Here is a 14,418-nt window from a genome sequence, read left to right on the forward strand (position 1 = left end):
CAAAACAACATTCTGCTGAATTATTATTACACAGGAAGGGAAGGAAAAATCAATGTTTTCATGTTCAACTGTTGGAGAACAGCAGGATTGGAGAAAATATAACTGGTTTTGAAAGAACTGGTGTTCATGTATATTTTTAAAAAATAGTTTAATTGGAATTGTTTTTTCACTTTTGTTAATGTTCTCCTCTTGCTCTCCTGAGAGCCATCAGCTTCTTAAACAGCGCTTGTTACATCTCACTGATTCATTCAAGTAGCCATTCCTTTTGCATGAATTAAGGTAGTTGAGATACTAGCAGGCAATTTAGACGCAGGCATCATCACAGCTGACTTAATGTCCTCCCAATCTAATAAACTAATAGATGATTTGGTGATAGGCAAAAAAAAGTTTTTTTTTAATTCGTTCATGGAATGTGGACATCTCTGGCTACAGCCAGCATTTACTGCCCATCCTTCATTGCCCAGAGAGCAGTTAACAGTCAACCAAATTGCTGAGAGTCTGGAATCACATGTAGGCCAGATCAGGTGAGAATGACAGATTTCTTTCCCTAAAGGACATTTTAAAAAAAAATTTAAATCTCTAGTGTGGAAACAGGCCATTTAACCCAACAAGTCCACACCACTCCTCCAAACAGCATCCCACCCAGACCCATTCCCCATGTCTAATCCACCTAACTTAAACATACCTGGGCACGACGGGCAATTTAGAAGGGCCAATCCATTTAACCCGCACATCTTTGGGCGGTGGGAGGAAACCCACGCAGACACGGGGAGAATGTTCAAACTCCACAGAGACAGTCACCCGAAGGTGGAATTGAATCTGGGTCCCTGGTGCTGTTCAGCAGCAGTGCTAACCACTGAGTCACCATGCTGCCATTAATGAGCTAATTGGGAACAAAAATAAAGTTGCTGGAAAAGCTCAGCAGGTCTGGCAGCTGTGGAGGAGAAAACAGAGTTAACGTTTCGGGAGCAATCACACTTCCTCAGAACCTCGGGGTTCTGGATTGTGACAAGAAAGGGACATGTTACTCATTTTTCTCTTTAAGGCCAACTATACTGCATCTACTGACAACAGATATCAGATAAATAACCACTGATGGGGGAAGTGAACCTGTGATATCAATGTTGCGTGCCATTTTCTACTCATATCCATTTTGTTATGGATGCAAAACTGAATAAGATGGTTACATTTTAAAATATCTCCTTTAGTCCTTGTTTGCACTGAGGGGTGTGACAACTGTGAAATTTTCCAGGACACAAGTCCATATAAACTTGCTTATTTAATGGAGATCGAGGCCAAGTTTTTCCACTTTGCTTTTACTAAGTTTGGGACAAACATGTTAGGAGGCTACTAGGCTGTTGCCTCTAGCAGTCAGATAATCATACTGCATGCCAAGACTGGATTCTCATTCTGTTAGGCACCTTGACAGTGGCAGATCAAATCACCAAACGCAGCTGGGCCAATAACCTCTTCCTCTGAAGGACCACCAGTCAAGGCTGACTGTGCAGTGTGCCCAGTGCTGAGCATGTTGTTTTTTCACTTCCTTTAACAGGACAAGAGACTCGGGGGTGGGGGGTCAGAGGCTCAAGGAATGTCAGAGGCAAGGGCAGGGCATGACTGTTAGAGAATATCCCTTTGCCCACCATCAATGCCTCTAAATGCTCTTCACTATGGGGATGTGGAGAGTTGAGGCCCTGAAGTGAACACGTATTTTCTTTAGAATTCTTTTCTTTAGAATCCCATTCTTTAGATGACATGTCCATCATGGGCCTCCTGCAGTGCCACAATGATGCCACCCAAAGGTTGCAGGAACAGCAACTCATATTCTGCTTGGGAACCCTGCAGCCCAATGGTATCAATGTGGACTTCACCAGCTTCAAAATCTCCCCTTCCCCCACTGCATCCCTAAACCAGCCTAGTTCGTCCCCTCCCCCCACTGCACCACACAACCAGCCCAACTCATCCCCTCCATCCACTGCATCCCAAAACCAGTCCAGCCTGTCTCTGCCTCCCTATCCTGTTCTTCCTCTCACCAATCCCTTCCTTCCACCCCAAGCTGCACCTCCATCTCCTACCTACTAACCTCATCCCACCTCCTTGACCTGTCCGTCTTCCCTGGACTGACCTATCCCCTCCCTACCTCCCCACCTATACTCTCCTCTCCACCTATCTTCTTTTCTCTCCATCTTCGGTCCGCCTCCCCCTCTCTCCCTATTTATTCCAGAACCTTCACCCCATCCCCCTCTCTGATGAAGGGTCTAAGCCCAAAACATCAGCTTTTGTGCTCCTGAGATGCTGCTGGGCCTGCTGTGTTCATCCAGCCTCACATTTTATTATCTTGGATTCTCCAGCATCTGCAGTTCCCATTATCACGTATTTTCTCATCGACATGTTCAAAAATATTATTGCATACCTTTGGAGCAAGTGGGACTTGAACCCTGCCTCCTGGATTTGTGGCACAAACTGCTCCTCAAGAGTGCTCCTCTTTATTGACCATTAACAGACCACATGAGGACCTTTATTATTTAGGATGTTGCTAGTGTTTGTTTTTTAATTGGGAACACCTTTTCTGTAATTTAGTCTGTTAATTCATTACTCAGTGCTGTTATGTTTATGTTGGCTTTAGTGTATTTAAGTTTGTCGCTGGGAAATTCCTAGCTCTTTTTGAAACTTATTGGCTTTATGGGAAATGAAACCATTCTGAGACTTAATATGGGACTGTAGCACTCCATTCTACCTTCAAATTTGTGGGGATGCAACAACACAGTGAAGTCAGTATAATACAATGTATCATTGATGTCAACTGCACTACACTTTTATTGAAGAATCGAAGTATCATAGAATCCCTAGTGTGTAGAAAGAGAATATTCAGCCCAATAAGTCTGCACCAATCCTCCAAAGAGTATCCCACCTAGAACCAACTCCCACTCCATCCCCACATTTCTCATGGCTAAGCCAACTAACCAGTACATCCCTGGATATCAAGGGGCAATTTAGCATGGCCAATCCAGCTAATCTGCACATTTTTGGATTGTGGAAGGAAACTGGAGCACCCAACAGAAAGCCACACAGATATGGGGAAAAACATGCAAACTCCACACAGATTGCCATTTATGGCTTGGAGCGAACTCAGATCCCTGGTACTGAGAGGCAGCAGTGCTAACCACTCAGCCACCGTGCTGCCCATTTTAATGCCACAGAATGCAAAAGCAGATGAACAGGGTGGTGATGAGGACTGAAACCACATGATTCCATATACTTTGAAGGGTTTGGACAAGTGGTGGTAGCAAGTGAGGTAAGAACTAAGAATAAAATTATGAATTAAAACAAATCCATGTACTAGACAGTTTTACAAATAGCAATGACAACAGTTACAACATCTCATGACTTTTCAAGTACTCAAACTGGGTTTTGGTACCCGGTTTCATTCCAATAGAATTATACAAGATAAAGAAAAATCCATCACTATGTAGATTTCCATCATTCAATTTATTGTCACAAATTATCAGACAGCTGAAAGTAGAAGCAAGAGGCATTTAATGCTCAGAGGAGTAAATGCAAGAACTGCCTTGCTCGTGTGTTGCCTGTCATTTGCTGTACTTTCATACCACTAATTTGCAATATTTCAATGTTGAAAGAATTACACAAGAAATGTAGAATCCATAGCTGCAAGTAATAAATAACGTAAGTGATGAAGTAGTATTGCAAGTGCAAGGGGCTGGTAATGGAGCCCTCGACCTGAATATTTACAATATCTGTGGAGATAATGACGCATAGTGTTAAAGTTGTCACCTCTGGTTAATAACATCTGCTTGAAATTCTGCAGACTGAAACTCTATTAAGATGTTAATCTGTGAAAGCATCATTCTATTTTAGTGGGTAAGGTGTTCTTTCCTCCCTTTTTAGAATTTCAAATATGTAAATGAGCACATCCATGGGAAAAGATCGAATACGAGCAAAATAAAATCGTCGCTTTATCACCTGACCTTGTGGCAACATTGACTACAGATGCATGTGCAGAAAATCACGCCATAATGTTTTAAATTTAACTGGGAGCTGAAACAGCCACTTACAATCAGGGAAAGTAAAACTCAGATTAAGAAGAAATTACAGTTCCTCAAAGTTATCTGCTCAAATGTGTTTAATTTTTTTAAATTCTTGAATAAAAAGTTAACCTGTTGCAAATCATTTTAACTGATATTCTGAGGAATATTAGCAGTTAAGGCCAATTTACTTAGAAGTCATAACCTTAATTATACACCACTGAGGATGTCGAGTTATCTTTTTCTAGCCCAACAGTTAAGATTAGCTTTATCCATGCTTAACACTGAAGGAAGAACAGTAACTTTAAAACCATCATTTGGTTTTGGTACCATTTATCTTATTATACATGCACAGATGTTATGCAAAAAATTCATTTTGAGAAGGAAACGGAGAATTGTCTAACGACAGGCTTCAAAATATTAAATGTGTAGATTTCAGACTTTATTATAAAACATTCTCTTTCTTGGAAAATGTCATTGGTTTAGCTCCTGATAGTAAACTACCTTTGTATCGGATTGTTACAGGGTCAAAGCACAAGCTAGAATTTGAGCATAAGTACTGCTCCAAAACCTTAGACATGCACTGTGCTGGCATTTCCGTGGTACATATATTTTACTGGTATTCAGGTTGGGAGTGAATGGTGTAATTTTAGATTTGTGTAAAGTTTGAAAGAGGCAAGCCCGGATTCTGAGCACCTCTCTGCAGAGTAGCATTCTGGGAAGTCTGGATGCAGGTACAGTGGTTGCTAGGCAACAGTGCACTGGCAAAGATGCAGGAAAGGACAATATAAGCAGAAGAAAGGGACTAACAACTATGAAAGGACAGGAGGCCCAATTGCATGAACATGAAATACAGAATCATCCAAGTTATACCATTTTCCATTTGGGAAAGTCAGTTGACCTGACCAGTACTTGCAGTGTCACTCACGCTGCCCATGCCAGCTCCTTGACAAAAACTTTTTAAATTGTCCAATTATTCCAATGACCACCACTACTGCTCTTTTTCTGCAGTCCTGGGAATGTTTCCTTTGTAAGTATATATCCAATGCTCTTCTAAAGGTTATTGATGAAGGGACAAAAATTATGCTCAAGCTCTTGGTTGGGAGTAGAATATACAGCTATTTGGCTGAGTGGCAAAAATAATACAAAGACTTTAACAAGAAAGTAATAAACAGATAATGGGTTAATATAACACTAAATCGTCTCTCTCTCTCTCTCTCTAGTGATGCCATGGTGACTGTGAACACACAAGCCTTTTTATTTTTACCACACGGAAGGTTATGTTACATTGAAAGAATAATGAGATTTAAACATACAGTAGATTTTATGCTGACATTACTGTATCTACAGCAGTTTTCTTTGTATACTTCTGTTTTTGTTCAACTGGAGTCAAAACTTATTAGCAGAACTAAACTGTCCATTGTTATTTCAGTCTGCCCCATATTTTATTTTCAAAAATGTCTCCCTCAGGCCACAGGCAATCTTTTCCAGATGCTTCAAAATATTTTAAAAGCCATTTCACACACAAATGTCACTGCGTCTGCATGAGACCATCTTCCTCACTTATTTGGAATGTGATTTTCAGATGTTCTCTATTTAATCTCTGGATATGATTTCCTTCTTAACATCCCAACTGGGAGCATTTGATACTTTTCGCTGGCTATATTTAGGATCCTGGAAACCCAACTTTCAACAAACAAGGAAGCTTCTTTTCAATAAAACACAAACAATGGTTAAAATTTAATCTCAAATTATTGACAACAGACCATATTTTAGTAGCAGAGGCTAACATATACCTGAAAAGGTAATCTAGATAGTACTTATTTTATGTAGGACACAAAGGGAGGAATTTATATGTATGCCAATTTAACATACTGTTTGATGAAAACCTGCTGCTATACTTATATAATCGCAGAGTAAAATTGAATCTGTAGGTTTCAAAGGTGGAATGTGACATGGGTTCTCTCTTCTGTTAAAATTCCCAACATTGCTGGTGGTTATCAGCTGTACCTAATGCAGTGACTCTTTATTAGATCCCATCAGTTCCAAAGAATTGCCGACAGCTTTACACCACCGTGAGGGAGGATTTAGTGGCAGTGCAGTTTCATTGGGTTTAATCTGTAATGATAGATATAGATCTTTATTCCGCCCTTTATTCACAAAAGGATTTGCTGCATGTACATGAAAAGTAGTATTTTTTTCAGGCTAAAGGTACTTTGAAGACAGAAGACCAGCTTTGGATGGTAACTGGTCCATCCATTGGGTAGGAGGGAGTGATGGTGGGGAGAGATAAGGGAGTACAGTGGAGGTAGTGAGTGCATCACTATGCTCATTGCTCACTTTGATCACTATCTTGTGGCTCCTGTTAGCAGGTACCTACGTCGATGTACAAGGACAGAATCTCATTTTGAGAAACATCCACTCATGAGGTCAAATGTCTCGAATTTCAATTTTTAACAACAAATGCAAATCTGCAGGATAGGAGAGGCAGAAATGAGTAGCGACCAATGCACTCTTTCCAGAGTCTGGAGCCTTGGAGGTTTGAAATCTGAGGCCTCATTTGAGTGTGTTCATATTGACACCTGTTTGGGAAAACGCCTTGGCCAGCAGGTAGAGGTATAAATTAATACAGAATCAGACCACTGGCAGCAACAGACAGTTATGGTGCATTACAAGGTAACTGGGGAAGAATGGGGTTCTCAGGCTAGAATGCTGTCTTTTGCTGGCAGGTCCCAAACTGCATCACCCTCTGTTGTCTGAGAGAATATGTATTCACAAAACACCTGAGCTTTGTTCCCCCCACCCTCCAACAACTGCTTTCAAATAAACTGATGCAAATTACATATCCTGTTGCAACATGGCTCCTTACAGTTCAATTTAATTGAAAAAGATCCATTCATAATGGGAACCTGTTGTGTCTAATTTTGTCACAAACCTTAAATGCCAGAATAGCGACTGGCATTGTGATAAATTATTTTGCCTTTCGAGGCCAAATTATTCTTCTACAAAGGACAAAAATAATCAAAACTGCAGGGAAACCATCAAACTCCTATTAGTTTCAGAAGAATAACGTGCCAATCTTTTCCCCCCCCCTCGGAAGTTATAGTTCACTTATAGATGATTGAACACTTACAGCACCTACCAAGTTAAGGGTTTTTAAACTAAAACTGGTGACCAACCTGAATGAGCAATAACTGGGACTATATTATCAATTCAGAATTCTGACAAAATTTAGAAACAAAAGTTTCATGTTTATGATTCACAACAGCCTTTGATCTCACCATAGCTTTGTGACACTTCTACCAATGTCTAACATCATATACTTGTGCAGTAGAGAGCGCAATAGTTTCCCTAAAATTAGCCTCACCACAATGACAGGAATGGCCAAACAAAAAACACAACTTTCAATTACAAACATATTTTTCTGAAACACAACTTGAGTCAATAGTTTTAAAATAAACTCACACCTGTTTCTCATTAATTATAACTAATTACGTTTTGAAACTGTGAACACGAAACAAAGAATATAAAGAAATGTCTTGAGCTTTTAAATTAGTCTTATATTAGTAGTATATATACATGACCTGGAGGAAAATGTGGGTGGTCCGATTAGTAAGTGTGTTGATAACACAAAGATTGGTGGAGATGCTGATAGTGCTGACGACTGTGAAAGGTAAATTAGTGACTTGGGCACAGAAATGGTAGGTGGAGTTTAATTCGGTCAAATACGAGGTGATGCATTTTAGAGGATCAAATTTAGGTGTGAATTATACTGTAAATCGCAGAGCCCTTTGGAACATTAATGTACGGACAGATTTGGGCATGTAGGTTCACAGTTCCCAAAAAGTGGCAACACAGGTGGCCAAAGTGATTAAGAAGGCAAATGGCACGCTTGCCTTCGTCGGCTGGGGCATGCAGCACAAGAGTTGGCAAACCATGTGCAGATATATAAAACCCTTATTAGGCCACATTTGGAGTACTGCACACTGTTTGGGTCGCTACATTATCAGAAGGATATGGAAGCAATGGAGAGAGTGCAGAGAAGGGTCATCAGGATATTGCCCGCTCTCGAGGGCGTTGGCTACGAGAAACATATAAAAAGACTAGGATTGTTTTCACTAGAAAGACAGGGGCTGAGGGGAGACCTGATAGAGGTCTACAAAATTATGAGAGGCATAGGTAGAGTGGATAGTCAGAGGCTTTTCCCCAGGGTTGAAGTTTCAATTACAAAGGGACACAGGTTCAAAGCGAGAGGGGGTAAGTTTAAGGGAGATGTGCGAGGCAAGTTTCTCATGCAGAGAGTGGCAGGAACCTGGAATGCAATGCCAGAGGTGGTGTTAGAAATAGACACATTGGCAACATGTAAGAGGCATCTAGATGGTTACATTAATAAGGAGGGAATGGACGGGGAATAAGGAGGGACTGAATAAGGGCAGAAGATTTGTTTGTTTTCTTTTAGTTAGGGCATGATGATTGGCACAGGCTTGGAGGGCTGAAGGGCATGTTCCTGTCCTTTACTTCTCTTGTTCTAGCTTTAGAATATGCCACAACAGAATGCAACAAAAACAAAAGATATTTTAAAAACAAACAAAAGTAAACAGACAACGAAAAATTACGGGGCATTCAGCATCTGCCTTCCATTAGTACCTGGTATTTCTATGAATTCACAAAGCGAAGCTCATGTTGTGCTTCAGAAATTAGACTATGGTTCAGATTCACACTGTGCACACACCCACCCACCACCCCCCGCACCCCCACCCCTTCAAAGGCTGCAGACAAGTTAAGTGGTATGAACTCATCTGAATCACACAACACTGTGCAGACTAATGTCTGTCCACTGCAACTGGGAGTCTTCATGCTGGTCACAGTCTGCCAGAACAAATGGTACCCGAATCAAAACCTACGTGTGCATGCAAAGCACTAATTGTAACAACATCGATTCTAAATTAAAAGTGATTGTTTTCCTTTCTTTGACAACTGTCCCACAGTTGGCCTCAATTAAACAAAATAATCTAAACGTCTCAGTGAAAAATTAGGTTTGTCTTGATGATGTGCAGAAAAATATGAGACTAAATTGAGGGACTGTGTGAATTGGAAATCGCAGAAAATGACTTTAAACTGCTGCTACACGACCATGTTGAGAATGATTACATTGGCAAGGTAAAATGAATGACCGTGATTACTGCATCTAGTTTGGCAAGCTGAAAAATATTTTTTCTTTGGATAAGAACATTTTCTAAAAAAAAGGAAATTCAAGAACACTCAACATCACAGTAAAGTGACATCGATTAGGAAAAGCCCAACTATGATCCCAGCTATAGTTGGCAGGAGGCAGGATGTTGGCAGCACTGGATTTGGCAGGGAAGAGAGCACTTTGGTGGCCATTCCCAGATGCTGTGCATTGGAAAATGTGCCAATGCTGATGTTGGAATGGCTAAATTAACCATCAACTTACTATCTCAGCTAAAATAGGGAGAAAGGAGACTTGGTTAGAGCTCTGAAAGAGTCACCATCATCAGAAGAGGAGTGCAATTTGGGAACAGAATACCCAAGAAAGTTGATTCCTAATTTGATTTTGCTGAAAAGTATTTTGCTTCTCATTTTATGAAAAGAATCTGCTGCATTCCCTCTGGCCTGAATAAAGCTGGCAACATGAAGTTAATTAGAATTGCAAGTTGCAAACACTCAGCAACAAATATTTTAATAAATACAAGAGTCCTAAATTGCTATCAACAAGGTTCTCAGGTGTTCAGCTAATTCCTGCTGTATGTGGATCACTGCTTGGTAAACACAGGAAAATACCTGACAGTATCCTAAATTATTTTCACTTTTATCAGTGAATTCATATCAATCACTAAGAAAAGATAGGGCAGTCGGAGTCTCTACCCTCTGTTTTTGATGGCAAGTTATTCTACCAATCAATCTAGAATTAAATCAATCATAACTGATAACGTTTGATGCTTGGCATTGATGAATGTAGCATGAACAAAATCAACAGGAAGGCTCTCAAAGTTCACATAATGTTTTCCTTTTGGGGCACCGTTACTGGGCTACTGAACGGCTTGTTCAATGTTGGAAAGGAGCTGTCACTAAGACCATCTGACCTCACTGCAAGTAATTTATTGGTCCAAGTCATCTACACCTTACTGCAGAACCATGTTCCTGGTGCTGGAAAACTACATTAAAAAGAACAAATCATAAATAAATCACAAGTTGCGAATTTTGACAACAGTGACACTGCTTTTCAGATGAGACATTAAACAAAGTTAGCAGCTACCCCCACAGGCAGACACTACCCCCACAGGCAGACATAGGGAATCCCGCTGCACTATTTGAAGCATAGCAAGGGAATTCTCCCGGGGTCCGACCACCACTTGTGTTGGGGATATCACAGAAAAGACGACACACATAAAGGTCATAGTATTAATAACACTAGACTGGAAACATATGTGGCTAAAATGACAGCAGGAGCATTTTATAATCTTCATGCAAGAAATCTATATGATGTAGAGCATTTAAAGAAATCCCACATGTTGTAAACAGGCCACAAGTCTGGCTTTTTACAATTCAGTTTCCTGCAATGAAGGACCTTAATATAAAACTTTTTATTGTTAACTGAGATTCCCAGATGGCACAAGCTAGGAATCACATGCACATAAAGAATGCACATTTTTACAGCACCCTCTATGACCTCAAGACATCCCAAAGCATTTTACAGTCAATAAAATACCTTTGAAGCATAGCCACTGGTGTAACGTTGGAAACACGATAGCCAATTTACACACAACATTGTCCCATAAACAACAGTGAGAAAGATGATGAGGTCATCCATTTTGATGTTGGTCAAGAGATAAATGTTGATGAGAATAACAACAGAAATCCTCTACTCATCTTGAATAATGCCATAGGGGATCTTTTATGACCCAGAGGGCTGTCTGGGCCTCAGATTAAAAGTCATTTGAAAGGCACCTCCAATAGATACTATTTCCTCAGTTTTGTACAGGGGGCAACTTGGATCATGTGCTCCCGTTCTTGGGTGTACAGCTTGAATCCAGGGCCTCTGACTCAGATGAGACAATATTACCAATATACTACACAAAAGCTAATGTATGTAATGCTTTATAGGATCTTTCCACAATTTTGTATTTTCTTCTTATTATGTATTGTTAAGAAAGATCATAACCAAGGAAAGCTTCTAATTTGCACATTGATTTTACAGCTTTGAAATCATTCCCATTCTATTATGGTGAGAGAATCTTGAGCCCAAGATTACTCTGGACCCTATATGTTTAGACATCCTGAGACCATACGCAGAGGATAGCGTTGCTTCCAAAGATTTTGCATTACTGTATAGTTTGTCACCCATCAGTACACTTATTTCATAACAAACACATATCATAGCTTTAATTTTCAGTACCAATTTTACACAACTTGTAACACAACATTATTAAATTTCATCCTGAGGCTAAGAACACCAATTTGTTCAATATCCACTTGTTATATCTGACTTCTATTCACGTCTATCACTTAGACACATTTCCTGATTTAAAGCCTAAACAGGCCTCTAGTCATTCAAGCTGCTCAAAATTCAAGGAGAATTTTGTCAGAAGGGTTTCATTCAATCATCTTTGCATACTGAATTTCAAATTCAGCTCTCACAATCAGTGATATCTTTCACACAATTTAGAGCAAAATGATTTCTTGATAGTATGCATTGTCGAAAATCAAGTATCAGCAGTGATCAGTTGCCATTTAATAAACAGCAAAAAAGAAGAAGAGAATGCCAAAGGACTACAGAATTTATTTCCTGTTCTCACAATGGATCTCAAATATTCTACTTTGAAGGAACTTCATTTATACCTATTGAAGAAAAGGATGTGATTAGAAGGACAGACACTATAAGTAATCCAATGTCTTAAGCTACACATAAATTTAAACATGCTTAAGTTCCTTGAGAAAAAAAAATCAAAAAAACAAAAGTAATCTCACTTAATTTGATTTTGCTGATGTACTGTATATCTGCAAGTAAGCAAAACACATCTCCCTGTGTGCACTAATGAGAAGAATAAATATACTGCTGTAGAGGTGGAACCAGACATGAAAGAATTTAAATGACATTCAGACTGCATCACTGGACCATGTTAGATCGCATTTTGCTTGTAATCATTAACCCCAATTTTTACACAAACACCAGTAAATAATATACAATCCTCAGCTTGATTCACTAAATACTATGCCTTACAATCAGAGGCACACAAAATGTGCTACATATGATTATACAGCCCAAATAAGGAAAGGATAATTGCAACGTTTAGTAATCTATTGTGCAAGTCAAATACTTACACAACATATCTTAATTCATTTCAGTGTGATACACAAAACAACCATACTGGAAAAAGCATTTACACTTTAATTGGCCAGCAAAAAGACTCTATCCTATGCAACTCAGATAACATAGAACTGAAGGACATTCAAAGCATACCTAAGATGGCATTATACAAATCCATTGACTCAGACAACAAATAATGTATTGTAGATGCAAGAAATTATCATTTACCCACATAAAGCATGTAAAAAATATGATAATCACAGGAGATAAAGTAGCAGGTAGAATGAATCAAGCTGACATTTTTTCTTGCGTAGATTAATGTCAGGGAATTAGCAAATTCCAGCTACTGATTTCAAATTTAATGACATCTATCTTTGACAGACTACGATGCCAATAGGCGCATTGCCCTTTTATGAAGAAGTTAGACCGTAATTTCTTGTTGCCCAGCTTGCTTGTTTTAATGACTAATGTTGATTATGCACTACAATGGTACATTGTGCCATAATCTTGTCAAATACTGAAGCTAGAACTTGAGCTAATTAGCAGTACTTGTTTATGCAACATACTGGTCATTGGGGTTTCTGAATTCACATCTGCTTCAAATTAAGAAATTTCAGAATATGTCAACATTCTGGTATTGATCAACAAGGTTTTTGGAGATTCCTGTATATGGAATTGTAAGTTAATTTTCTTCCAAGTTAAGTATTTCTGGTTTTCTCTTTTACATCCTTCGAATCAATCCCAGAATTTGATTGAACCAAATTGACAATCCATTTCTTCTCTGTCAAAGTAGGATGAGTTAAAATAAAGGCAAGAATTGATGCAATTCACTGGAATAGATGGAATTTGAAAGACAAGTAACCTCTTGCAAGTTGGAAAGCAAACAAATGCTTGTAGCAATCAAATGTGTGGTTGGCATTTCCCTTCAAAGTAAGTATTGATTATATGAGTATATGGTTATTGCTGGGAAGTTTCCGTAATATCTACACTTTGATTGAATCATATCTATTGGCTCCAGTCTCATCAGTTTTCCAAGGTAACTGGATGAGCAAGCTATATATGTTGCACATTTTTAAAAGTTCTTCCATTTAAAGGTTAACCAAAAGCAGTTCTTGTTACCACATATTTGCATTCTGCATTTGTCTTCACAATGGAAGACACCATTAACATAGAGATTCAGGGGCAGAAGTGTGTGCAGTAGCTATCACACACAAAGAGTTATGAGGACAGCTGAAAGGTCTGAAGGTGGATAAATTACCTACACCCCAGGGATCTGAAGGAGATACCTGAGGAAATTGTAGAGGCATTGATGCTGATCTTTCAGGCATCACTTGAGTCAGAGAGGATTCCAGAAGACTGGAAAATGGCTAATAAAAGGCTCTGGTTTAAAAAGAGAGAAAGGCAGTAGACAGGAACTTATAGGCTGGTTAGCCTGAGCTCAGTTATTGGTAAGATTCTAACAGTCCATTCTTCAGAAGGAGATTGCGGGCTACTTGGAAGTACATAGTAAAATAGAGCAGAGTCAGCAAGGCTTCATCAAGGGGAGGTCAAACCTGACAAATCTGTTAGAATACTTAGATAAAAGAGAATCAGTGGACGTGATCTATTTGGTTTTCCAGAAGGCTTTTGACAAGATGCTGCATAGGAGGCTGCTAAAAAAGATAAGAGCCCATGGTGTTAGGGACAAAGCACTGGCAGGCATAGAAAATTGGCTGATGGACAGATGGCAGTGAGTTGGCATAAACAGATCCCCTTCATGATGGCAGCCTGTGACTAGTGGAGTTCCGCAGCTCTCAGTGTTTGGATCACAACTATTCACGTTATATATTCACAATCTGGTCAGAGGAACTCATGGGCATTGTGGCTAAGTTTGCAGATGACAAATAGATGTAGGGATAAATAGTGCAGAGGAAGTGGGCAGGCTGCAGAAGAACTCAAACAGGCAACAAAATGGCAGGTTGAATACAATGTGCAGAAGTGTGAGGTTATGCACATTGGTAGGATAAATAGAGCTGTACATTATTTTCTAAATGGGGGAAAAAACAT

The 14,418-nt window shown here is 39.4% G+C and overlaps 1 protein-coding gene across 2 annotated transcripts in view; it reads right to left on the reverse strand.

Moving 5' to 3' along the window:
* The window catches only part of LOC125462786 (plexin-A2-like), a 440,661-nt gene that overhangs the window by 38,418 nt on the left and 387,825 nt on the right, over positions 1-14,418 (reverse strand). The gene's annotated exons all lie outside the window — the stretch shown is intronic.

The sequence above is a fragment of the Stegostoma tigrinum genome, chromosome 21 (assembly GCF_030684315.1).
Source record: "Stegostoma tigrinum isolate sSteTig4 chromosome 21, sSteTig4.hap1, whole genome shotgun sequence".
NCBI classification, from domain to species: Eukaryota; Metazoa; Chordata; class Chondrichthyes; order Orectolobiformes; family Stegostomatidae; genus Stegostoma; species Stegostoma tigrinum.